Here is a 27,073-nt window from a genome sequence, read left to right as displayed (position 1 = left end):
AAGCAAGTTAAGAAGTTAAGTGACTTCGCCAGTGTCACATAGAAGACAAGTGATGGAGTTAGAATTAGAATCCAGTTCCTTTAACTCCCAGGCCCAGGCTCCTTCCACTAAGCTACGTTGCTTCTTGACAGTGACCCTCTCTGCTAATCTGATGGGGTATAAGGACGCCAAGATTCTTGAGGCAAATTCTGATGCAGGGCTAGTGGGGTCGTGGGTCTAGAAAATAGATTTTGTCTGCCTAGGCCCAACTTGGTTAACATTTGCATGCTACATACTTTGCTGCATCAAGTCAAAAGATGAATTTACCACTCAAAAATTCCATTCCACAAGTATTTCTGGCTAATGAAGACATGCGTATTGTCAGTGTTCGAAGCTTAAGATATTTTGGAAATTGTTCTTTTGCTTCTCTCACTACGCCTAGAGCTAAGGACCTCCTTAGAGTCACAACACACAAGGATATTTAGATTGTTCCCAAATATGGGACTCTGGAGGGTCAGCATTTGAGCTGTCTGTGTTCCAGTTGGGCCTGATAAGCGTGAGTCACTCCCGTCTCCAGAACCTACCATAGAATAAGAATAAAAAACTGTGATGCTTTCTTTTTGTTACTTTCCGCACCCCCTGGGATTCAGACAGTACAATTCTACTTTGTCCCAAACCGCAGCAGTTCCCGATGCCTTGCAAGTTCTGACATGGCTGCAGGTTTTATTTTTGTGGCCCTTTCTTGGGCTGGGGATAAAATTTATACCTTGCAGCTAACTTTTAGAGTCTGTAAATACAATCCCTTGTTGATGCTGAAATTTTAGATGAAATTGGCACGGAAACACCAGCCTCCCTGCGGCAGTGTAGGAGTTAGGGTAGTCTGCTGCTATGTCCCGCTCTCCCTCCCCTGAATCTGTTCCTCACCATGTCATGACGTCGCACTCGGGGCCATTAAGCGTAATATACAGCAGATCGTTTGAATCCCCCAACCTAGAACTTCTCTCTCTCTCCAAGGGGGACCCCTGACACCCTACGTGGCTCAAGAACCCTGTTCACACGGACAAGTGAGCTCTGTCGCATTTTTAATGTCGCCACTTCCCTCTCCTCAGCCACCCCCACCCCCAGCAGTGTGCCCCACGACAATTCCCTTCACTGTCTTACCATCTGACGGTAAGAAGGCAGGCGAGCCCCTCGACCCAGACGGTGAAAAAGTCCTCTGTCTTCGCCCCCACTCCAGAATGGAATAATGTGAGCCCCAGCTGGGACAGTCTTGTCTGACCTAATTATCTTTAATCTATCCCAACATTTAATACAGTGCTGTAATACTAGACTATACACTCCTTGTGGGTAGAGAAAGTGTTATGTTGTACTCTCCCAAGCACTTAGCACAGTGCTCTGCACACAGGAGGTGTGTGGCGCAGTGGAAAGGGCACGGGCTTTGGAGTCAGGGCTCATGAGTTCGAATCCCAGCTCTGCCACTTGTCGGCTGTGTGACTGTGGGCAAGTCACTTAACTTCTCTGTGCCTCAGTTCCCTCATCTGTAAAATGGGGATTAAGACTGTGAGCCCCACGTGGGACAACCTGATTCCCCTATGTCTACCCCAGCGCTTAGAACAGTGCTCGGCACATAGTAAGCGCTTAACAAATACCAACATTATTATTATTATTCTATAAATACCATTAGTTGGCATATGCTTATGCCACCATGATAATTATAATTATTATAAGAGACTTTGGCTCACAGAGTTGGTTAGAGACTGGAGCCCTCACTGGCTAAATTCCTGGCTCCGACTGAGCTGACGTGCCGGAGCCAGGGCTGACTGTGCAGGGAGCAGGATAGGGAGTGTGGAGAGGAGGGAAGATTGACCTCTCTGCCCCCAGCCTTATCCTGGGTCCCCTGGATATCCCTCTCCATCCCTCCCCCCTCCATACCCTCCTGGACCTCTGAGCTTTGAGAGGCCACTCTGCTCCTGAGAGCAGCCACCAGATGAGCGATCCGAGCCTGCCAAAGTGCAACAGAAAATATTCAACCCAACGATGCTGGCTAGATGCAGCCAAGACTCACAGGCTAAAGGCTGTCTAATATTTGGCTTGCCTACCCCTGGCTCTTTCCTGCAGAGGAGATGCAGGGGTTTACGAGTCAGGTGACAACTGTGATGAAGAAGGAGACAGCCCCAACTCCTGTGGGGTGGGAATCTGTGCCCTGGGTGGGCTCACTTCAGCCAGGAAACTGATAGGTCTTTGAACTCACCTGCCGACAAAAAGAGGCTGTGAGAAGGTACTGGGAGTAGGCTCTTCTTTACAGTCAAGTGAGAAAGAATGATGGTCAGGCCTTCGCTTTCTTCTTTTAGGGAGTCCGAAACCCCTGGCTTTCTCTTATTTTTTAAATAGTATTTTTAAGAGCCTACTGGGTACAGAGTATTGGACTAAACGCTGGGAACAGGTCAGAATTGGATACATGGTCCCTGGCCCTTCAGTTTCTCACAGTCTAAGGAAATGGTGAGACTTTTCTCCCCAAATCGGGGCTTAAATTATATTAGACTAGAGTTTGGTGGACCTGAAAGTTGCTATCGCGACCAACCAGAAAGAAGATGACTCCTCTGTCATGTTCCTCTGGGTTTTCAGAATCAACAAAACCTAATGATGTCTTGTGCATTTTCTGCTTCTGAACACCATGCAGAAAACAAAAAGAACAGTGCCATAGAGGACCTAGCCCCAGTACAGCTTTACATAAAAATTAGTGTGGTATTTCTAAAGCACATACTCTGTGACAAACACTGGGCTAGGTACTATATGTGCAGATAGGACACAATCTCTGTCTCTCATGGTCCTTACAGTTTAAGTAGGAGGGGAACAAGTATTTACCCCTTATTTTACAGATGAGAAAACAGAGGCACAGAGAAAGTAAGTGACTTGCCCAAGGTCAAACAGTGGGCCAGTGGTGGAGCAGAATTAGAAACTAAGTCACATATCGGACAAGTGGCAGAGCCAGGATTAGAACCCAAGCCGACTGACTTCCAGGCCCATATTCTTTACGCTAAGCCACACTGCTTTCTCATAGAAGAGCAACCCTTCCCATTACTGTAGACTCACTGTGGGCAGGGATTATGTCTACCAACTCTCTTATACTGTCCTTTCCTAAGTGCCTGTGTATAGTTCTCCGCACACGAGTGCTCAAATATCATCGATTACGGTTGGTAAGTAATCTCTCAGCCTTCTCTTCAAGATAAGTAAATTCACTCAAATCACAAGTATGTTTTGGGAAAAAAATGATATCCTTGTGTGACCATTTTTCTTTAGATTGGAATCTTTCGTATGTCAAGTGAAGGACGTGAACCTGAGGCAAATTTCTGATTGAAGTTTGCTCGAGTCCCAGACTTCCAAAAATGGTCCTTTTACCAGCTGGTCCAAACGAGGAATTTTACCAAGTCACTCCATCCTTTGTTATATTGTTCCCTTCCCACATCTTTTTATTTAATGCTGGGTGTAAAAAATTATTGTAAACTGTTTCGCAATTTAATTTGCAAAAACGATTTAATTTTTAAATTAATTTTAATCAATAATTTAATCAATTTATATTTATAAAAAGATAATTATAATCTTTTATAAATTTAATTAATAAATTTAATTTGCCCTTTGAGAAAAAAATTATTCTCTGATCGATTTAAAAATGAGGACCCAAGGCTTGGAGTGGTAAAGAGGCTTCCTGAAGACCACCCAATCAGTGGCAGAGGTCTAAATTCTGCCTCAAGGTAAAGGCTGGCTTCTTTTTCTGTCTTGTACAATCTTTGTTTGGTGGTAATCAATCAAACAACCGATCGATGGTATTTTTTGAACACTGTGCGAAGAGCACTATACTAAACACTTGGGAGAATACATCAGTGTTGGTGGGCGGGTTTCCACAATCACTTAATGGTATTGAGCACTTTACTGCGGGCAGAGCACTTGGTAAAAGTAATAATTGTGGCATTTGTTAAGCACTTACTCTATGCCAAGGACTATACTGAGCCCTGGGGTAAATTAAAGATAATCAGATGGGTTACAATCCCTGCCCCACTGGAGACTCACAGTCTAGATGGGAGGGAGAACAAGTACTTAATCCCCACTTTAAAGAATGAGGATTAAGTGATTTGTCCAAAGTCATACAGCAGAGGAGCAGCATGGCCTAGTAGTAATAATAATAATAATAATGATGATAGATGGTATCTGTTAAGCTCTTACTATGTGCCAAGCACTGTAGAACATGAGCCTGGGAGTCATAAGGACCTTGATTCTAGTCCTGTCTCGAACCAACTGTCTGCTGAATGACCTCGGGCAAGTTACTTCACTGTGCCTCAATTAGCTCCATGTGGGACTTTGTCCAACCTGATTACCCTGTAGCTACCCCAGTGCTTGGAATGGTGCCTGGCACAAAGTACTTAAATACCATAGAAAAATTAAAATTACCAGAACAGAGATTAGAATTTACATCCTCCCTGTTGGTAATATTCATTCTGGGCTTTTCTGCAGCTTTTATCCTTCATCAGGAAAAAAAGCAAGATGGTGACCAATCACGCAAATGAGACCAGACTGTTTCTGTGGCTTTGGCTAAGGGGCTATCCCGTGTTGATTTCTATTGTCTGAGTCAACTAGGCTTATTCTGGAAAAGATATTGATCTGTGTTGCTATTCTAGAATTTTCTCTTGAGGAGATTTGGCTGCTGACTGCCTCTGCTTTAAAGGAAAATCCCATAACACTGTTTCTCTTGTCAGTAGACCTTGTGCATTTGCCAGGCATCTCCAGGATGGGTGCAGTCCTTGGATCAAAGTGGGACAGTAGAGAGGGGGACAGTTGGCTTCTGTGACCCAAGTGTTTGAGATTTGTAGTCCCCGAAAACTCTCCCAGAAGTGGACTGCCCTATGCTGTGGAATAGCGTGGACTGGGGCATTCCTGCCTGATTTCATTTGGCACAGTTTCTTAGCTAAGATTCAGGATCCTTTCTTACTGAACTGACCTTTTCTGATTAGGAAAAAAAGACAAATAATTAAGTCTTTTAGTTGATGAGTTTTTAATATACAATCTCATTTGCTGCAGCTCTAATTGTAGCTGGGACATACTTTACTCTCTTTTAATTAAAACTTTAATGTGTTCTTACACCCTGAGGTGACCCCACAAGGGGAGCACTATTTCCCCCCAATCAAAAATGTAGATGAGTGGATTGAATCCTACAGATGAGAAATTGAGTACTTGGCTTCCAAGAAGTAGTATACGTTTTGACTTCAATGCACTTGAGTTTTGCATATATTCTCATTCTTGATTCTTTCTTCATCACTCACAGGGCACACTGGAAAAAAAGATTAGGTACGTATTTGCCTCAAGGGTCTTTAGTCTAAATCAACACCACTAATTGGGATGCATTTACATCACTTCTGTCATCCTGAAAACCAAGTAAAAGACGAGTCATTTAGAAAGATTGATGAACTCAAGTGTTCTGCTCATCGCTGCCCTATAGCTCTTCTTGTTTTGGGAGGTTTTTTTGTAGCGTTTGCAACAAAACCCTAATTCTTTGGTAAATACATGTAAAGTAAACTCAGGTGAACCCACTAATCCAGATGCAGAAACTTGAGAAATTGAGTGATTACTCAAGGGCCACGGTAAGGTAATTGATACACTGCTCAAGTGTCTTTGACGTATATATTTCGTCTAACATTTCATCTGGGCTACAATGCATCCAATTTATCATTCCTGGCAGAGCCCATTGAAGAGGAGGATGAAACAGGACCTGCTAAACCAAGTCGGGCCGGCCGTGTCAAAAGACAAGCTGTGCTGGGTGAACAGCACTGCGTTACAAATGCGGATAACCTATTTTGCTGGGACTTAAAAACCCACTTAGCAAGCAGAGATGACAGACACGGTGCCACCCTGTTTAATAGGGGAAGAGCAAAGAGTAATTAGTCGCTCCTTTGCCTGGTGGCACCATGAAGAATGGCTCTGTTTAGAGCTTGTTCTGGAGCTATCGCCCCGGGACAGGGTGCTGAATCCTGAGGGCATCAGTGAATGGGTACCAGAGGCACAGTTCTTGCACTGGATCAACAACCAGTTCAGCTCATCTCACTCCGCCGGTGAGCAGGCTGGCAAGTTAAACAACAGTGAATTCCATCGTAAGGACTTCTGCTTGACCTTGGGCGAGTCATCTAACCCCCCTCAGTGTCAGTTGTGAAACACAAGTGGCACTAATAGCTTCCCTCACAGAATAACTATGAGGCATAACTAATGCTCTGCTTACAGAGCAACCTACCAGCGTAAATGATTAATAACAAACGTTCTTGGGAAAATCCCCTGAATTCCTATGATAGGGCAGGAGGTTGGCCAACTAAAAACGAAATTTATGTGGATGTTTATCCCTTTTTCAGGTCCTCTGACTGCTACTGCATTTTTCAAGATAGGGTTTTTCATCCTTTCTTTAATCAATGGATAGTATGTTTTGAGCACTTATTCTGTGCAGTACACTGGGAGTGAAGGCCCTGGGTTTTAATTCCCCGTTCTGCCACTCGTCAACTGTGTCACCTTGGGCGAGTCGCTTCACTTCTCTGTCCCTCAGTTACCTCCTCTGTAAAACGGGGAGTAAGACTGTGAGCCCCATGAGGGATAAGGACTGTGTCCAACCTTTGTGCCAAGGACTGTGCTAAACGCTAGGGTAGATTCATTATGACTACACCACCTATGTACAAATCTGTAATATACATAATAAATTAATGTCGTCTCCCCCTCTAGACTGAAAGCTCATCGTGGGCGAGGAATGTGTCATATTGTTAAAGCCTACTCGCCAAGTACTTACTACAGTGCTCTGCACACAGTGAGCACTCAGTACGGTTGACTGACTGACTGAACTAAGTCCTGTGCAGTCCCCATCCCACATGGGCTCACAGTCTAAGTAGGAGGGAGAACAGGAGTGAAAAATCTCCATTTTACAGAAAAGGAAACTTCAGAGATGGAAGATTTAAATGACTTGCCCAAGGTTACACAGCGTCAAGTGGCAGAACAGTGATTAGAACACAAATAATAATGTTGGTATTTTTTAAACACTTACAATGTGTAGAGCACTGTTCCAAGTGCTGGGGTAGATACAGGGTAATCAGGTTGTCCCATGTGAGGCTGACAGTCTTCATCCCCATTTTACAGATGAGGGAACTGAGGCACAGAGAAGTGAAATGACTTGCCCACAGTCACACAGCTGACAAGTGGCAGAGCCGGAATTCGAACCCATGAGCTCTGACTCCCAAGCCCAGGCTCTTTCCACTGAGCCACGCTGCTCCTCCGACTTTGAGGTTTGGGCTCTTTCCAGTAGCTCGCACTGCTTGGGAGAGCACAACAGGGTAAGTAGTTACAATTCCTGCCCTCCGGAAGCTTACGTCACTTAACTTCTCTGGGCCTCAGTTCCCTCATCTGTAAAATGGGGATGAAGACTGTGAGCCTCGCGTGGGACAACCTGATTACCCTGTATCTACTCCAGCGCTTGGAACAGTGCTCTGCACATAGTAAGCGCTTAACAAATACCAACATTATTATTATTACTATTACGGCCTAGCAGGAGACAGACATTCCATGAAGTGCTGTTTTCGTTAGTCCCAAAGTCCTGGACCCTGAAGGGGAGGATTCCCAGGGGCAAGGAGGAGGACACCAGGACCTCTGCCATCTCCGATGCCCTGACCATACTCCACAAGGGCAGGCAGACGCCAGGCCTCGCTCTGCTTTAAAATGCAATTGCTCCTCTTTTTCTTTGCATCTCATAAAGTGTATCAACTAACACCTTATGCAGCTGCTTGTATAAATTTCATTCAGGTGGTCTAATGAAAAATAGCTCAGGCCTGGGATTCAGGAGAGATGGGATCTAATTCAGCTACACCACTTGCTCTCTGAGCAGCGTGGCTCAGTGGAAAGAGCCCGGGCTTGGGAGTCAGAGGGCAGAGTCAGAGGTCAAGGGTTCGAATCCCAGCTCTGCCACTTGTCAGCTGTGTGACTGTGGGCAGGTCACTTCACTTCTCGGTGCCTCAGTTACCTCATCTGTAAAATGGGGATGAAGACTGTGAGCCTCATGTGGGACAACCTGAATACCCTGTGTCTACCCCGGGGCTTAGAACAGTGCTCTGCACATAGTAAGCGCTTAACAAATACCAACATTATTACTATTCCTGAGTGACCCTGGATAAACCATTAAACATCTTTGTGGCATAGTGGATAGAGCATGGGCCTGGGAGTCAAAAGGTCTTGGGTTCTAATCCTAGAACTCTTACTTGTCTGCTGTGTGACCTTGGGCAAGTCACCACCCTTCTCTGCCCTTCAGTTACTTCATCTGTGAAGTAGGAATGGAGACTGTGAACCCCACATGGGACCACGACTCTGTCCAACCTGATTTGCTCATGTCCACCCCAGCGCTTAGTACAGTGCCTGGCACATAGTAAGTGCTAAAATACCACTATTATTATTTCCTCATCTGTACAATGGGAATTAAATACCTGCTCTCTCTCCCCCTTGGTCTGTGAGCCCCATGTGAGACAGGGGCTGGGTTTGACTTAATTACCACAGGGATTAGCACAGTATTGGCACTTAGCTAATGTTTAAATAAAGACCACAGTTATCATCATTATTCCAGTCATTCACTAAATGAAATTTGGTTCTCCACATTTTTTTTGTTTTAAATGAGCTTGAAAATTAAATTTAAAAAAAGTTTGAAATAGCCTTTTATCCTCATATCAGTCAAAAGTACATTTCCCTGAACATACCTTTTTGTATTTTGCACACTGAGGTAATTTACTTGGGAAAGCCACAGCAACATGAATAATCATATATATTAACCGACCCATAGTACTTCTATACATATTTACTTACCCTGCTATTTAGGTATTTACTCATGTACATATCCATTTTTCTTCTACACTAAAGATAATAATAATAATAATGATATTTGTTGAATACTTTGTGCCAAGCGCTGTAAACGCTTGGGTTTATATAAGATAATCAGGTCGGACATAGTTGCCATCACTCATTTCTATTATCTGTATCCATCTCCCCTGCCAGACTGTAAACTCCTTGAGGACTAGATTCGTATTTGCCGGTGTCCGGTTCTGTACACCACAGATGCTCAATAAAGGATATCAAATGATGAATTAGTTGGGGTGGGAATCCAAGGAGGAGACAAGATATAAGATAATCAGATTGGACATAGTTGCCATCACTCATTTCTATCTATTAATTATCTATGTCCCTCTCCCTTGCCGGACTGTAAACTCCTTGAGGGCAGGAATCATGTTTAACTGCATTGCCTGGTGCCAAGCACTTAACGCAGTGTTCTGTACTCCATAGATGCTCGTTAAAGACAATCGAATGATGAATTAGTTGGGGCTGAGAATGCAAGAAGGAACCTTGACTATTTATTTGCTCTTTTCCTATAAAGAAAAAAAAATGAATGGAATCATTTCCCCAGGCTCTCCTCTGCTTCAGCAATAGAAGTATGACTTTTCTCTGGATTCTTTTCACATAAGACAGAGCTGTGGATACGACAAAGAAGCTGTGGGGCTTAGTGGAAAGAGCACAGGACTGGAAGCCAGAAGACCCGAGTTCTAACCGTGCCTATGACACGTGCCTGCAACCTTGGGCAAATCACTTGACTTCTCTGTGCCTAGATTTCCGCACCTGAAAAATAGGGATTAAACACCTATTCTCCCTCCCCCTTAGGCTGTGAGTCCCATGTAAGACTCTGTGCTCTCCCTCCCTTTCAGACTTCTTGGAGAGGGATTGTGCCTGACCTGATTGTAATGTATCTATCCCAGCACTTAGCACAGTGCTTGGCATATAGTAAGCACTTAGATACCACAATTTATTATTATACTGATGTAGTGGAATATGGACCTAATTCCTCTCCCTTGTCAATGGTATTTATTCATTCAATCTTATTTTTTGAGTGCTTACTGTGTGCAGAGCACCGTATTAAGTGCTTGGGAAAGTACAGAACAGCAAATAGAGAAACAATCCCTGCCCTCAACGAGCTCACAGTCTAGAGAACTGTGTGCAGAGCACTGCTCTAAGCATTTGGAAGAGTACACTACAGCAGAGTTGGTAGTCATGACACACAACAATCTTACAGTCTAGAGGATGAGCTTACCGACGCTTGTCACTTAGAGACCAGGGCCTGGGAGATCCCATTCATTCATTCAACCATATTTAACACTGTACTAAGCACTTGGGAGAGTACAACAACAGACACATTCCCTGCCCACAACAAGCTTACAGTCTAGAGGGGGAGACAGACATTGATATAAATAAATCATAGATACGTACTTAAGTGCTGTGGTCTTTTCAGGCCAGATTACTGCTAGTGGGTAGAGAGGGTGGATTTGAACCAGAATCAGAGACCAACTTCAGATTTAGCCCTCGAGCCGCTAAAAGGGATGAGGAGAATGGCAAATAATGTCAACAAAGGATGTGGCAGAAGAAGCCAAACGCTCCAAAAACACAGCTGCGGGTCACCAAAATCCCCAGCCCGGCTGGATGAGAAATAATGGAGCGGCAAGCGGAGGCTCATCTTTCCAGGCCACAAGAGGAAGAGACACGCCGTCGACATGGCTCCGTGCTTCTGCACCTGTTACTCACCGGCCTGGCCCCTCACCTGATGTCTCAGCCACATCCTGGGAGGGTGTGTTTGTCTAAGCACTCCTGCGCTACCAGAATACTATGGGGAGGAACCCTGTCTCCATGCCAGGTCTTAGAGAAACAGGAGCAGCCGGGAGGTTCAGCAAAAGGCACGTCCAGGCTAAAAATAAATCATAGTTGCTTGCTTTTTAAACAATAATGACAATGGTACTTACTGAGTACTTTTACCCTAGGCTAAATCCAGGGCAAAAGGCAAGATGATCAGGTCAGACAATCCCTGTTCCACATAGTCCGAAAGGGAGGGAGAATAGGTATTTTAGCTCCCACCTTGCAGGTGAGGAAACTGAGGCTCAGATAAGTTAAATGAATTGCCCAAAGTCACCCAGCAGGCAAAACCTTGATTAAGATCTAGGTCTCCTGCCTCCAAGCCCCATGCTCCTTCCACTAAACCAAGCTACTTCCCTAACCTAATCTTTCCCCCTTTCATTCATTAATTCCTTCAGTAGCATTTATTGAGCACCTACTATATGCAAAGTACTCTACTAAATACCAGGAAAGAATACAGTTAAGGGTAATTGTAAAGCAGAAGAGAAATAGCGTTGCCTTTTGGAAAGAGCATGGACCTGGGAGTCAGAGGACCTGGGTTCTAATAATAATAATAATAATGTTGGTATTTGTTAAGCGCTTATTATGTGCAGAGCACTGTTCTAAGCACTGGGGTAGATAGAGGGGAATGAGGTTGTCCCACGAGGTTCACAGTCTTCATCTCCATTTTACAGATGAGGGAACTGAGGCACACAGCTGACAAGGGACAGAGTCGGGATACGAACCCATGACCTCTGACTCCCAAGCCCGGGCTTTTTCCACTGAGCCAGGCTGCTTCTAATACCAGTTCTGCCACATGTTTGCTGTGTGACCTTAGGCAAGTCACTTAACTGCTCTGTGCCTCAATTCCCTTATCAGTAAAACGGGAATTAACACTATGATCCCCACGTGGGACCTACACTGTGTCTAAGTTAGGGGCATCTACCCCAGTGCTTAGTATAGTGCCGGGCAAATGAGCGCTTAAAAAATACTATTAAAAAAAGATAAATGAATAAGATGTTTGCAATGGGGCATTTGAAGAAAGATTGAATGCTTAAAGGCAATAAAGCAAAACAACTCAAGGACAACACTGGACACAATAAAATCTCAAAGACAGTGTCCTTGAAGGAGCTGTGCTCCTTCCCCTATAGGCAGGGGGGTCCCGATCTCACACTTCACAACAGCCGCAGTTTGCAAGATTCTTTTATTGATTAATTGAAGGCCAGACTGCTACTGGTCAATTGACTTTTCCTCTCCTTTTCTTGTCTGTTTGTCTAATTTAAACAGTGAACCCAAGGTTGTTTGCCATGTTCCCCATGGCAGGTTGTTGAATAAGAGTGGTATTTGTTAAGCGCTTACTATGCGCCAGGCACTGTACTCAGCACTGGGGTCGATACGAGCCAATCGGGTTGGACGCAGTCCCTGTCCAGATGAAGTTCCCATTTTATAGATGAGGTAACAGGCACAGCGAAGTGAAGTGACCTGCCCAAGCACACAGCAGACAAGCGGTGGAGCCGGGATTAGAACCCATGGCCTTCTGACTTGCAGGTCGCTAATGAAGTGGTTGAGTCCCCTGCACGTGCCTTGGAGAGCTGGGACGAAGGATGACTTGGCCACCCTGAAAAATTTAAGCCCTAAGGCACTGAAGGAGAACACTGCTTCGTGGTTGTCAGAAAAGTATTTGTTGAAGCAAGCGTTCAACTCCAGTATGGGCAAGTCACTTCACTTCTATGGGCCTCAGTTACCTCATCTGGAAAATGGGGATTAAGACGATGAGCCCTATGTGGGAAAATTGACCATATCCATGTTAGCTTGTATCTACCCCAGCACTTTATACAGCACCTGGCACATAAAAAGCAAAAGGTGGCATTTTTTGGGGGGGGGGTGCTATTGGTGGCATTTGGAGATTCCTGTTCCCCTCTCAGTGTCAATAGAGACCACCGAATATTGCAGGGGAGCAGTTTTTTTTTTTTAATTGCACTTTTCAAGTCTTTCATCTCAACTGCTGATGAAAGGCATGTTGCTTCTGGTTCATACCTGGGCCAACAACAAAGCTAAATGTTTGTTGACCTAATAATCAGCCCTACACTTAAAAGACTTCCAGCGGAGGAGTGTAAAACAGCCATTAGGGTAATTGAACTGAAGCCTTCCTCAATGAGTCCGGGCTTGCTGCTGCTACAAATAAACTCCCCACTTAACCCGGGGAATTGAGGTTCTCCACCTCTTTATTTGAGCACAAAGAAGTACAGGAACGGTAAACCCACTGGGCTGGCTACACCAGGTAACCGGGCCAGAAGAGATCTTCAATTTTAGGCAACCTCACTCAGACATGCCCTATTTTTCTTTGAGCCTGCACTGAAATGAATAAGATCGGGATGGTAGGAGGCAGGCTTAAATAGATGCACATATTTGGTGTGGTGTAAACATATCAACACAGCAAGTATGGAACTTTCCCCGTGAGCAGTGCACGACAGCGTCAGCTTCAAATCTTCATTTTCTGCCATGTTCACAGATATGGTTAGGCAAGCACTTTCGGGAGTGTCATCTTTGAAAATGAAGGAAATCCCTCTCCCTCTCTTCCCCCCACCCCCCCTTCATATATGGATGTGAAATATAAAGGAGGAACCGAGCTACGTATGTGCTGGGTAAAAGGATCAAGTCCATCGTGAATATATTTTAAAAAACTCAGAACCGCAAGGAGGAGCAATTGGGAATTTATAGATGAGGATGATAATCTATCTCTGCCTTGGCACAAGAATGTCACACTTTTCAATGCCCTTAGACATCCTCAAGAGAGCTGTTAAAACAAAGCAAAGAACAGACTAGCAAGGACAAGGCAGATGCTACGGTGTACTCCTTTCCTCTGATGAAGGCAGTGGTTTTTCCTGCCACTGAGGATGTCTAGGCTGGGGTGCTAAGCTCCCCTTTCCCAGAGGGCCCTTTAACTGCTTGGGTTACATTTGCACCTCAGCAGCACATCCTAGGCTATAAAACTTTATCCTAGAACAAGGTTTAATCCCTGCCCCAGGTCTTTATCTTGCCGCGTTTGAGATTCATTGAACTCACTTCCATTTGGTAGTTATTTCCCTCCAGTGCTGGGAGTTCAGGGTTTCTTTCTGACAAAAGAAGCTGCTTTATTTGGTGAACATTCCTTTGGCAGTGTGATGTCATTCCCATCCTGGCCCATGGAATTCCACAGTGAGACGCTGGGGAATGGATCCTTCGGTACTAGAAGGCCGAGAAGGCTTAAGCAAGTGCAGCTTTTTCATTGTTTCCAAATTATTTCGAGAAACCAATAAACAAAATGTAGACAGGTCCCGCCTCCTTACGGTGATGCCAAGGGTCTGTGCCCCTTGATGGGTGTTGCTGTCAGGAAGGAGTCTCGAATGACATGGTCTTTTTCCTGTCAGGCTACATCATGTTAATTTAGAGCAGGAATCAAGGGCCGGTAAGGAAGGTTTGTTTCGGATTTGTCGAGAGCTCACGGGAATGCAACCCAAATCAAATAGAAGTCGCAGGGAAAGCCAATCCAAATTATCACGGACCCTGTAAAACAATAGCCCACTCACATCATAATAATAATAACTTTGGTATTTAGCGCTTACTATGGGTCAAGCACTGTTCTAAGCCCTGGGGTAGACACAAGCTAATAAGGTTGGACATAGTCCCTCTCCCATGTGGGGCTCACAGTCTTCATTGCCATTTTGCAGATGAGGAAGCTGATGCCCAGAAGTTAAGTGATTTGCCCAAGGTCACACAGAAGACATGTGGTGGAGCCAGGATAGAACCCATGTCCTTTTGAGTCACAGGCCCATGGTCTATCCACTAGGCCATGCTGCGTCCCCTGATTCTTCAAGCAATCAATCAGCAGTACTTATTGAATGTCTACTGTATGCCGAGAATTGTACTGAGCACTTAGAAGCATAAAATAATAATTAGGGTAATTGCTAAGCACTCACTATGTGCCAAGCACAGTACGAAGAACTGGGGTAGATACTACAAGGAAACAAACTGGGACACATTCCTGCCACAGGTAAGATCCATGGTTTAAGGGGGGGAGACAGGCATGGTAACAGATGTGGTAGCCACAGAGAAGTTAAGTGACTTACCCAAGGTCACACAGCAGGCAAGTGGTGGAACTGGGCTTAAAATCTCAGTCGCCTCACTCGCCGGTCCACGCTCATTCCTCGAGGCCAACGAGCAGGTCCAGTTTTACCTGCGCAGATCTCTAGCAGCCAAGGGGTTGGGAAGTGGTTTCAGGGGTTCAGGTCAGCAGAGAAAGGTGGGTAGTTAAAGGGGGGGGTGGGGGAAAATCTGAATAGGAGAAGTGAGAATTAGTGGAGATGGATGTACAACTCTTCTTCTAGATTTGGAAGCTCTTTGTAGGCAGGGAATGTGTCTGTTATATTGTTGTGTTGTACTCTAAGTGCTTAGTACAATGCCTTGCAAATAGTAAGCGCTCAATAAATATAACTGATGGAGATAAGACCACACAATGAAAGACAGTCAAGATTTTAGATTTCCCCTGAAATTTTTCTGATTTTCCCTGGCAAAAAAGTGACAGGAAAGAAGAGTATAACTGATTTTCCAGCCCTCCAATCCTATGGTCTTCTGAATGCTCTGGACAGGGTCCAAAAGTGACCAGGAAAGCAGGGATTCAGAGCCACTGGAGTACAGGACCTCCACTCCTTCTACAGGATATGTAGTGCCCCACAGATGGGGCTTGGGCGAGGGGCACCCGCAACTCTGGTCACACGACCACAAGGCATTGTCTCCTCCTCATGAGTGAAGTCATGGCTTTCCATCCCACACCACATGAAATCCTTACTACAATCAGAGCCAAGAAGGGCAAAGTTCCCAGATCTGAGAATTCACCAGTCGAGAACTACAAGTAGAGGAAGAAACACGCATTCGGTCCCCTTCTCCAAGGTTTCCTGACAAGATGCTAAAGGATTCCCCTCATACCACCAACTTGGAGAGGGAGAGGGGGCTAACAGACAATCAATCAATAGTATTTGCTGAGCCCTTGTTGTGTGCAGAGCACTGTACTAAGCACTTAGGAGAGTACCATACAACAGACTAGGTAGACATTTCTTGCCTAAATGAAGTGAGCAGATTGTGTAGCCCTTGTAGAGTTGGTCGTGTCTACCAACTCTATTATTGAAGGAGCTTACAGTGTAGGGGGATATTAGTATGGGATCACCTTGCCCTCTACTATTGGTGAGATTTGAGTTTGAGAGCCCTTCTGAAGCAACTACAGAAGAACACCCTAATTACGTGTCCCAAAAACCACAAAGCAGCTTCAAATCTCAGCAAGGCCCAGCTCCATGGTCTTTGATCTTTGTCAGATACACAAAAAATTGCAGACCACAACATCAAGACCTCGGTATGGTGTTCGTAGACTGTACGAAAACATTTGACATCATTATCATCATCTTGGACTTGGGCGACTCTTGATAAAAGTTTGGCTGTCTGGATCACAAGTAAAGATCTTAAGACTCCTCTATGGAAGGAGTTAGCCAGGTTAGAGTTAGCCCATGCCATCTCTTTTCTCCATCTCCAACAAAATTCTAGTTAGAGGAGATAATCACACACCAATAAAACCATTATTACTTAAAACCCCTGTTTAAGCAAATACTCATCCACCTGTCCATTTTTTTCCTTTCTCTTCATCAGTTTATAAATAATTTTGTGTCTGTCTCCTGTACTAGACCATAAGAACCATAAGATCCTGGAGGGCAAGGAGTATGCCTTCTAAATTTTATCCTCACCCCGGGACATGATAAAGTGTTTTGCATCCAGCAGGCAGTTGATAAATGCTACCAATCAACCAGCAGATGCTTGTAGGTGATGAAGAGTGACTTCTCAGAATCAGGAAAGTGCTGTGGATGGACTGTTAGTGAGAAGAAGATAATAGTTAGGGTCCCAGCCCACACCTGGCAAACAACAGCCAAAGCGCTCCATCACAGTCCCAGAAGTTGATGCAGTCACGGATTTCAATTTCTTGTCTAAAGTTTTCAAATGTTGAGGCGAGGCAAGGAGGTGAAAAACTGCATCGAGCAGGCTAGGAAATGGACAGAAAGAAGATTCTGCCAGCATTGCAATATCAAGATTCAGACCAAACTGAAGCAGCAGAGAGCCGTTGTAAGTTCCCAACCTTCTTTATGGCTTTGAAGCTACCCCAGACACCACAAACAACGTTTAAGACAATTCCACCAGTGTCACCTCTATGCAAAACTTAACACCAAGCACCGAGTCAGGATCACAGACAAGGAAATCTCAGAATAAGCCCCAGAGGGACAAGGGACCTGACTAATTCTGACCTGTGTATTCTCTCCCAGGACTTAATACAGCACTCTGCACACAGTAAGCGCTTGGTACTCTCTCATCGAGAAACTCAGTACCCTGGGTGATTGTCCCATGGGGAGGTAGATTCTGATTCTTTAGGCGCTGGCTGCGAGCCTCGAGTAAATCACTTAACTTCTCTGGGCCTCAGTTTCCTCATCTGTAATATGGTGATTCAATACCGGTTCTCTCACCTACTTGGGATGTGAGCTCTATGTAGGAAATTAACTGTATCTGACCTGATTAACTTGTTTCTACCCCAATGCTTAGTAGAGGGCTTGACACACAAGCAGCCTTTTTGAATACTCCAATTATTATTTAGTAGTATTATCTTCATTATGATCATCGTTGTTACTATTATTAAGTGAGCCTCCTCACTGGTCTCCCTTCAGAAGCTGCGTGGCTCAGTGGAACGAGCACTGGCTTGGGAGTCAGAGGTCATGGGTTCAAATCCCCATTCAGCCACTTAGCTGTGTGACTTTGGGCAAATCATTTAACTTCTCTGTGCCTCATTGATCCCATCTGTAAAATGGGGATTAAAGACTGTGAGCCCCACGTGGGACAACACGATCACCTTGAATCCTCCCCAGTGCTTAGAACAGCGCTTTGCACATAGTAAGCACTTAAATGTCATCATTATTTCCCCTCTCCAGTCAATATTCCATGTTCCTGGAAGGATCATCTTCTTGAAACATCTCCTTCCCAAACTTAATCACCCACCAGTACTTGGGTCCTGATTTCTAACCCCTCACACACACTATTTACCCAGGCTGGAACTCCCTCAAACCATATCCACCAGTCCGTAATTGTTTTCTTCAAAACCCCCCTCGAATCCCACCTCTTCCAGGAAGAGGGTGTCTTCCCCAGTGAATTCACAACTCCTCAGTTTTGTCAGTGCTTAGTATCCAGTAGGTGTCCAAAATATAATTTTTAGTGATTGATTGCATTGGCTATGGAGGAAAGCTCATGCCCCTAAGACTTCCCAAGTACTTTACAGCTATGCACCACTGAAGTAGCAAGAGACGAATATACCCATTTCCAAGATGGAAACATTGAAGGTCTGAGACACTATGTTTCTTTCCTCTTCAACTCAGCACTTAAAAGGAGGATTTGGTTTCAAAACTCCTGACCCTCTGTATTGCTCTTAGTTCTGTGTGTCAGGAGTCCTCTAGAATATCCGCAAGCTTTTTCAAGTAGGGAAGAAAAAAAAGCATTGAATGCTTATTGGATTGGAAAAACAAATCTGAAAGTAAGCTAAATGGTTCATCTTCCTCCATCCCTTGTCTGCAAATCTTGAACAGTGGAAGTCGTGCACAAGAGAAAGGCTGCTTTGCTCTTAAGAAATGAAAGCTCATCAAGGTGATGCTTGCTAGTTGGCCCAAAGACCCCAGCCATAGGACAAAAACACAATAAAGATATTTTTTTAAAAAATGCTGGTGGAACCACCAAAAATTTTCTGCATATTACGAACATACAAAACAATATTTGTAAGGTCCTCAGAAGCTGTAGTCTCTGAATACATGGCCCAAAGGAAGACCTGAATTCAGCAAGCCAGAGTTTGCTGCTTTATTGCTCTTCATTTTATGTAGAACCAAGTTCGCTCTCATTGTCAAAATCCCTTAACAATCCCAAGTACCAAGAGGAAGTTAGTTATAAGTTGGATTTTGCTCTTTCATTCTTTTGACTGTTGCTTGAGGAATCTGATGACCTTTGAAAATAAGCCAGCCAGGTTCCTTAGAGATATTTCACTGATCCCTGGATTCTTTTCCCCATTGTGTAACTGTTAGGGCAGTCCTGAAAATAGCCCATTAATGGCTTGGCAGTTCAAGGATGATGGTGGGCTTTATTCTAAAGAAAGAGGAAGTAATTGAGACTTGGTAGTTGACTATCAGTTCCTTGATTGGCCAGTTTTAGCTAATGTTTTACCTCCGCTTACTGTGCCGCAATCTCATTTTTCTCACAACGACCCCTTGTTTCTGCCCTCCTTCCTGGAACTCTCCCCCAACCCCCCATCATATTCAACAGACTACCACTTTCTCCATCTTCAAAGCCCTAGTAAAATCTTATTTCTTCCAGGAAGCCTTCCCTACCTAATGACTCATCTCCCCACCCAATTCTTCCTCCCTTCTGTGTCACCTATGCACTAAAATCCATATTTGCTAAGCACTTGGATATTTATCCCACCCCTACCCATACAGCATTTGTGTACAGACCCTTAAATTTGCTTCCCCTGCCTGTAATTTATTTTCGTGTCCTTTTCCCTTACTAGGATTGTAAACTCCAGGGATCATGCTTACTAGCACATGGGACAACCTGATAACCTCTGTATCTCCCCCAGCGCTTAAAACAGTGTTTGGCACATAGTAAGTATTTAACAAACACCATAATTATTACTGTACTCCCCCAAGATCTGAATACTCCATACACAGTAAGGGCTCGATAAATTCCACCGGTTGATTGTGGGTTCAGAATGGCCAAATATAATTAGGGTGGAGGCAAACTGACTCAAAACTCTCTCTGCCTTGCAGAAAAGAATTTTACAAGGTGAATTTCCATTTGTATGTCAAATGGATATAGGAAATTTCACACCGGTTCTCACTGACAGATGTGAAGGCATCCAATCATTCAATCGTATTTATTGAGTGCTTGCATATTATCATTTCAATCCATTAATAGCATTTATTGAGTCCCTAATGTATGCAGAATACTTTCTTCAACAGTTGGGAGAACACACAAGAAGGAGGAAAGATCCCTGTCCTCAGGAAACTTACAATCGCAAGTACCTCTTGAGTGATTACTCTGAAGAATATATTTGCAAATGAAGGGAGCAGGAGGATGAACAAAGATTTAACACCTAGAAGCCAAAGAATGTCAGGATGAGCTAGTTGAATCAATAATCAGAAGAACAATCAATATACCTAAATGTTGCACATAGGTGTAAACACTTCTGTTCTGTGGGAATTTTACATGGCGGCTGTTCTGCCTTGTAAAAGAATGGAATCGTGATGTCTTCTCCCATACTGTCTGGAACACAGTTGTGTTCTCTTCCTCACTCTTTCAAGAATATCTGCAAACTTGCCATTGGCCTCAAATCATATTTTTAAAAGAGAAAAGCAAAAATCTCCCAGATATTAAGGAGAATCTTTCTCCTTCCACCTCCCAAAACTGCAGTGTCCCTTTGCCACTGGGGAGTTCCAAGGGAATTTTTACTGCCTTCTTTATTGCCTGGAACCAAGCCAAGACCTTGCTAAATTGAGCTTATGGCCTGGAAGTGGTTGAGAAGGGTCTGTCATCTCCCAGAACACCTGGGTTTCCTGCGAGTCAGAGTAGCTGTGCCAAAATCAAGAGGCGGTAACCCCCGGCGGGGGGAGGTTATTCACCTAGAGGATGCTCTAGCCTCACCCATGACTAATTCTTCTGCTGTTCAATTAGAGCATGTGTGTTCCTGCTGACTCACCAGATTTCAGGAGGACAATCAACACATTTCCCCCTTCTGCTTATCTGACTTTTAAATTAGTCTGCATCTGCTTTGACTAAAGCCGCATCTGCCTTTTTATGGCCTCCCCCTCCTCATTTCTTATGACATTAGAGTCCTCTCTCTCTCTCTCTCCCCATGACTTCTACTTAGGATCGTGGTGGGTGGCCAGTGTGCTGCCCAGATCTTTGGGTGGGGTTAGTTGGGTACATTCCCCAACATACAACTGTCAACCCTGGATTTCATCTCCACCAAAACTGCAGGTTCACCCAAATGACAAATACAGTGAATTGTGGCCAGTCCCTCCCCCTCGCATATCGGTTTCAGGCAGGTGATGCAGCCGCCAGCTGTGAGCATGAGAAGACAGAAGAAGTTCCCCGGATCAGAGTTTAGGTCACATTTTCAGATTTCATTGCAATTATTAATGGTCCACCCTTTTGAGAAGCAGGGTGGCCTAGCGGAAGAGCTCTCAACCTTCCAAACCTCCCCCTCCCTCAGATAATATCAGAATCATATTCAGAGCCCTCAGCACAATCATCACCCCTCACACAGTTCCCACCCTCAAGTGATGTACAATATATACACACGTCATTGTCAATGTCACAACCCGTCAGTTCCCCCCAACCTCCCCTCCAGGAATGCCCAACGTACATGTACACATACATATCATCAGTGTTACAAACCCTCAATAGAAGCAGCATGGTGTAGTGACTAGTGCCCAGGCTTGGGAGTCATGGGTTATAATCCTGGCCCCACCACCTGTCTGCTGTGTGACCTTGGGAAAGTTATTTATTTTCTCTGGGCCTCAATTCCCTTATCTGTAAAATAGGGATTGAGATTGTGAGCCTCAAGTGAGTCAAGGGACCGTGTTCAACCCAATTTGCTCATACCCATCCCAGCACTTAGAACAGTGCTTAAATCCCATAACTATTACTACTATAATCAAGCACCCCTCCCTTACCGCCCACCCTTCCTTCCCCCTCCCACCCCCAATTCCACAACATATCCATCTCCATCATTTCTCCAACCCTGAAATCAACCCTTCCCTTAAATCCCCCCTCCACCAGCCCAACCCTGATTCCTCCCCTGCCGCCGCCATCATCATCATCACCACCCCACAGTAGGCATCAGCAAACCCAGACCCACCCTAAAAAAAGAAGGGAGGAATAGCTGAAGCAGCCAGAGCCCCTGCCTCACCAAAGCCCTGGGTGGGCTATGCTCTGTCTCCGTTCCAGGTACAAACTAGAGTGAATAAGGCTCAAGAGACTTATATAGGGCAGGGAACGACCCAGCAGCCTCTGGGCCCACAAAGGGACAATGCCTCCTGACCCCACTTAGAGGCACCTGGGGGAAGAGATGGGCTGAGGGTAATAATTATAATTGGATAATTGTGGCATTGGTTAAGCACTTACTATATGCCAGGCACTGTTCTAAGCTCTGGGGTTGATACAAGATAATAGGATTGGATACAGACCTTGTCATTCATTCATTCATTCATTCATTCATTCAATAGTATTTATTGAGCGCTTATTATGTGCAGAGCACTGTACTAAGCGCTTGGAATGTGCAAATCGGTAACAGATACAGTCCCTGCCGTTTGACGGGCTTACAGTCTAATCGGGGGAGACGGACAGACAAGAGCAATAGCGATAAATAGAATCAAGAATAAATAGAATCAAGAATAAATAGGACTCACACTCCTAGTCTCCATTTTACAGATGAGGGAACTGAGGCTGAGAAGTGAAGTGACTTGCCTAAGGTCACACAGCAGACAAGTGGCAGAGCTGGAACTAGAACCCGGGTCCTTCAAGACCGAGCAGAGGTAGGCAGGGTGCTTTGGTAGGGATTCTTCATTTGAAATGGGAAACCACGCATCTCCAAAGAATATAAGGAAGAAGCAGAGAGGCTGTTCCATACATTTCTATGCCCTCGAGTGCCTGGCATGGAGTCAAGCTGAGAGATATTACCTGCCTCCCACTAGTTTCAAAGGGAAGTGTTGAAAATGAATGAGCTCATGTCTGTAAAGCCAGGAACCAATCTCCTACAGGGTGGTTCCTCCGAACACTTAATCGGTGTTGGATCTGGCCAGTGACAATGTGAAAATTATTTTCTCTGGGAACCCTGACTCTAAACGAGGCTCATTTTTTTTTCCGAGTCAAGAAATGTTTCCTGCCAACTGCCCCCTTCAACTCCTCCCTTACTTTCCATGTCTACCATTATTTCAGACTCCCAAGAATTCAAGCTGGTTTGAACCGGTTCCCATAAGAAATTATATGCAAAAATCATTTGGTTCAGTTCCCAATGAAGCTCAGAAAAGACTGCAAAATAATGATTCAGATCTATATCTAGCGTGAATGAAAATGATGGTTCAGGCAGGTTTGAGTTTCAAGTTGGGGTTTCTTTCCCATTATGCAAACATCGCAGTCCTTTACAGGAAAATGTGAGGCCAACAAGTTGGAGGGGGTATTTTGTATAGTGCTTGCTTGAAAGAGCCTCAGTTGTCTGGCCTGTAATCCTCACCTCATGGTTTCAAAAATAGGGGTGTAAGGGATCAGAAGCAGGGTGGCCTAGTGGACAGAACACAGGCCTGCAAATCAGAGGCCCTGGGTTCTAATCCTACTTCTAACACTTGCTTGCTGTGTGGTCTTGGCCAAGTAACTTCTCTGTAGCTCAATTTCCTCATCTGTAAATTCGGGGTAGAATAACCATTCTTCCTCCTATTAGCTGTGAGTCCCTTGAGAAACAGGGACTGTGATCTTATCTGATGATCTTGTATCTGCCCCAGTCCTTAGTACAGAGTAAGTGCTTAACAAATACTAAAACTGTTATTATCGTTCTCTGGGCCTCAGCTTCCTCATATGTAAAATGGGAATTAAATACCCGTTCTCCTCCTCCTTTGTACCGTGAACCCTTACAAAACTTGGCACCTAGTGAGCACTTAAATACCATAATTATTTTTCTTATTATCATATCCTAATATGTAGGGCCCTTAGTCCTTTCCAATTCACTACTTCCTCGCTGTAAGCCGGCCCGTAATGGCCATGAGTTGAGGTTTTCTTTGGCAAGTTGCAGCTTCTGAAAACTTTTTTTTTCTTAAATGGTATTTGTTAAGCACGTCAGGCCCTGTAATGAGCACAAGTGTAGAAGCAAGCTAATCAGGTTGGATATACTACAAGTCCCAGAGGGGACTAAATTAATCCCCATTTTACAGATGTGATAACTGAGGCACGGAGAAGAAAAATGACTCGTCCAAATTCACAAAGCAGACATGTGATGGAGCTAGGATTAGAACACAGGTCCTCTGATTCCCAGGCCCGTGCTCTTTCCACTAGACCACACTGCTTCTCCTGGTCCTTGACTTACACTATAGCAGCCGTTAGCCTGTGCCAAGTCTCCCGTGAGCCCGCATTTTCCAGACGTTTGACTTCCGTTCCTCACCGCACGGCCCCTGGACCGTTCAGAGGTCTGGGTGCACGTCTAAAGGCCGAGAATCGCTTTCCGGCTCACAGCAGAACCTTCCATTTGTGTTGTTTACATACCTCCTCTAACTGCCACGGTGGAATATTTGCTGCAATTGTCATACTGCTGTTGTGTTGTTTGTTTTAATAATAGGGCCGTGCAGTTTAGACTCCAGTAGAATTAACCTAAGGCTCTATTTTTCCATCTTTGCGCAGGGAGAGATACATAGGCAGTTCCCTTTGACGGACTTCACATGGTCAAGTCTCCATCTTGGCACGGGCTAAATTCACTTTGCAGAATGACTCTATGGAGAAGGTCCACCCTCACCCGGCTGGAAGAGCTGCTCTCGGCCAGAAGTTGACAGGGAGAGTAGAGAGAGGGGCAGATTGGGTTGCCTGTGGGACAACCAAGTGGAGCTATCCAGGAGGCAAGAGGAGATGTAGAACTGCTAGCAGATGGCCTAATGGAAAGAACATGGGCCTGGGAGTCACAAGACCGCTCCACAACTTGCCTGCTGTGAGACCTCGGGCTACTTATTTACCTTCTCTGTGGCTCAGTCTCCTCACCTGTAAAGTGGATATTCATTGCATCTTCTTCCCACTCCTTCGACTATGAGCCCAATCTGGGACAGGCACCGTGCCCGATTTGATGATCTTCTATTTATCCTAGCTTGTCACATAGTCAGTGATTAACGAATACCACAAGTATCATTACCCACAGTAAGAGGATGAGAGGCGGAAGAGAAGCTCTTTGGAGCCCAGTGTAGGAGCCTGGGTTTTGGAGAATGGAAAACAGTTTTACAGAACTTTATTAGGAATGTCAGAGCACTTGGGAGTAAGGGAACATATAGACCATTAGGGAGGGTGGCCTAGTGGATAGAGCACGGACCTGGGTTCTGATCTCGGCTCTGCCACTTGTCTGCTGTGTGACCTTGGGCAAGTCGCTTCACTTCCCTGTGCCTCAGTTACCTCATCTGCAAAACGGGAATTAAGACTGTGAGCCCCACTTGCAAGAGGGACCACGTCCAACCTGATAAGCTTGTATCTGCCCCAGCGCTTAGAACAGTGCTTAACATAAAGTAAGCGCTTAACAAATACCATCATCATCATCATGTGACTCCCAGACAACCTGCTCAATCTCCCCTGTTCCAACCACCATCCCCTACGCTGTGCTACCACTTGTTCCCCTGCCACACGCCTTTACCCCAAGAAAGGTGGCAAACTGCCTTTCCAGGCCACCCATACACATTCTCCTGTGAGTAGGATCACCTGAACGCATCAGGCCGCCTTCCCACCTTCCCACCCCCGCAGCTGGCTCGGCCTCTTCTCCAGGTGTCTTTTGGGGAACTGACGTTAGCACCAGTAAGCTTTTGTGTGGAAAGGTCACTGACTCCATCACTCTCCCTGGGATCCAGAAAACGATCCCAAGTTCTCGCAGGCTGGCCCATGGAGATGACATTCGGGAAGGGCAGAAGAAGCAGACTAGAATGCCTAGCTCTGTCCCGAGAACTGAATAATAATAATTTTGGTATTTGTTAAGTACCAATGAACAATAATGATGGTTGTGGTCTTTGCTAAGCACCTACTATGTGCCTACTTTGTGACCTTGGGCAAGTCATTTCACCTCTCTGGGTCTCAGTTACCTCATCTGCAAAATGAGGTGGAGACTGTGAGCCCCACGTGGGACAGGGATTATGTCCATCCCTACTTGCTTGTATCCACCCAGTGCTTAGTACAGGGCCTGGCACATGGTAAGCACTTAACAAACACCATAATAATTATTATTACTATATGATAATCAGGTCAGACACAGTCCCCATCCCACACAGGGCTCATGGTCTAAGGGGCGAGGAGAATAGGAACTTTATCCCCATTTTACAGATGACGAAACACACACCGGTAAGTTAAGTGATTTGCCCGGGATCACGCAGGAGACAAGTGGCGGAGTCAGGATTAGAACCCAAGTCCCCTGACCTCCCGGCCCTGCTCTTTCCACTAGGCCACACTGTTTCTTAGTGGAAGCTGATTGAGTGCTTTAGCGCTTAGTTGAAGCCCACCCTTCCCCTGAGCTTCCGCGATGCAGGGTCCCACAACTATCCCCTTCTGTCAGGTTTGGGCAAGAGGCAAAAGTCTTGCTTTCCGGCCGACTGTACTGAAACAAAGGCTGTTTTATTACCTGTTCCAGGAAATCTAGAGACTGAACACACTTCGGTGAATCAAAGAACAGATGGCCTTTCTGTGCCTCACACTCTCTCTTTGTTCTGCCGGGCTTTTCACCCAACAGGTGAGGTGCCAGAGGGGAACAGCCCTGTGGCAGACACCTGAAGACATCCAGTTCCTTGAAGGCCAATCCCTCCCTGCTCCATTAGGAGCAATTGGGACATTTAGAAATGTCCTAATGCCTGATGCTTGTCTTTCCACCTGAGGAAACAAAATGGGCCTGCCCCACTGACGTTTGTCTCCAGCCTCGCTCACCCCTAGACCCTGAGATGGGCCACAATATTTACTCTTTTCCCTCTGGAGGAAGAGAGCAAACTAGAGCCTGTGCTTGTGGGAAAGACAGGATGGAGGAAGGATCCTGATCCTTCTCTCCTCTCAAAAAGCCAAAAGTTGCCACTCGAGATAATGTTAGAGGCTCACACCGGAGGGAGGATAAAGAGATTTCCGGGTTTCATTCTCCAAATTGCAGTTGGGGCATTATGGGTTTCATTAACTTTGACTTTCTGCCAAGGCAAACCCACACCACAAAACCTTAAAATATCCTATAGGAGGCAGCATGGGCTACTGAAAAGAACATGGACCCCGTAGTCAGGAGGCCCAAGTTCATGTCTTAGCTCTGCCACTGGTCTGCTGTGTGACCTTGGGCAAGTCACTCAACTCTCTGGACCTCAGTTTCCTCACTTGGAAAATGAGGATAGTCGAGATGATTTACCCTTGGTGGAGCAGGGACTGTGTCTGATCTCAAAGCATTATTTCTTCCCCAGTGTTGAGCACATAGCACTTCATGTATGCCCTAAGTACACTTTTATCAAATGGCAAGACAAAATCCTTGAACAATGAAGTTCTGGAACACAGTCAGGCTCCTGGCACTGAAACTATGCTC

The 27,073-nt window shown here is 45.1% G+C and overlaps 1 long non-coding RNA gene across 3 annotated transcripts; it reads right to left on the bottom strand.

Annotated features, from left to right (window-relative positions):
* Positions 1–5,009: 5,009 nt before the first annotated feature.
* LOC114807328 lies at positions 5,010–17,233 on the bottom strand. Of its 3 annotated transcripts, none has more exons than XR_005659590.1 (4): positions 16,629–17,233; positions 14,802–15,006; positions 13,759–14,238; positions 5,010–5,302 (listed from the first exon to the last, which is right to left on the bottom strand). It is a non-coding gene; the product is annotated as an uncharacterized LOC114807328 (long non-coding RNA). The 3 variants fall into 3 exon arrangements; XR_005659591.1 differs by having other exon boundaries at positions 14,802–14,920; XR_005659589.1 differs by having other exon boundaries at positions 14,802–17,233.
* Positions 17,234–27,073: the final 9,840 nt, after the last annotated feature.

The sequence above is a fragment of the Ornithorhynchus anatinus genome, chromosome X2 (assembly GCF_004115215.2).
Source record: "Ornithorhynchus anatinus isolate Pmale09 chromosome X2, mOrnAna1.pri.v4, whole genome shotgun sequence".
In the NCBI taxonomy this organism is placed as follows: Eukaryota; Metazoa; Chordata; class Mammalia; order Monotremata; family Ornithorhynchidae; genus Ornithorhynchus; species Ornithorhynchus anatinus.
The sequence above is the reverse complement of the archived record's forward strand: the minus strand, read 5'-3'. Positions and strand labels throughout refer to the sequence as shown.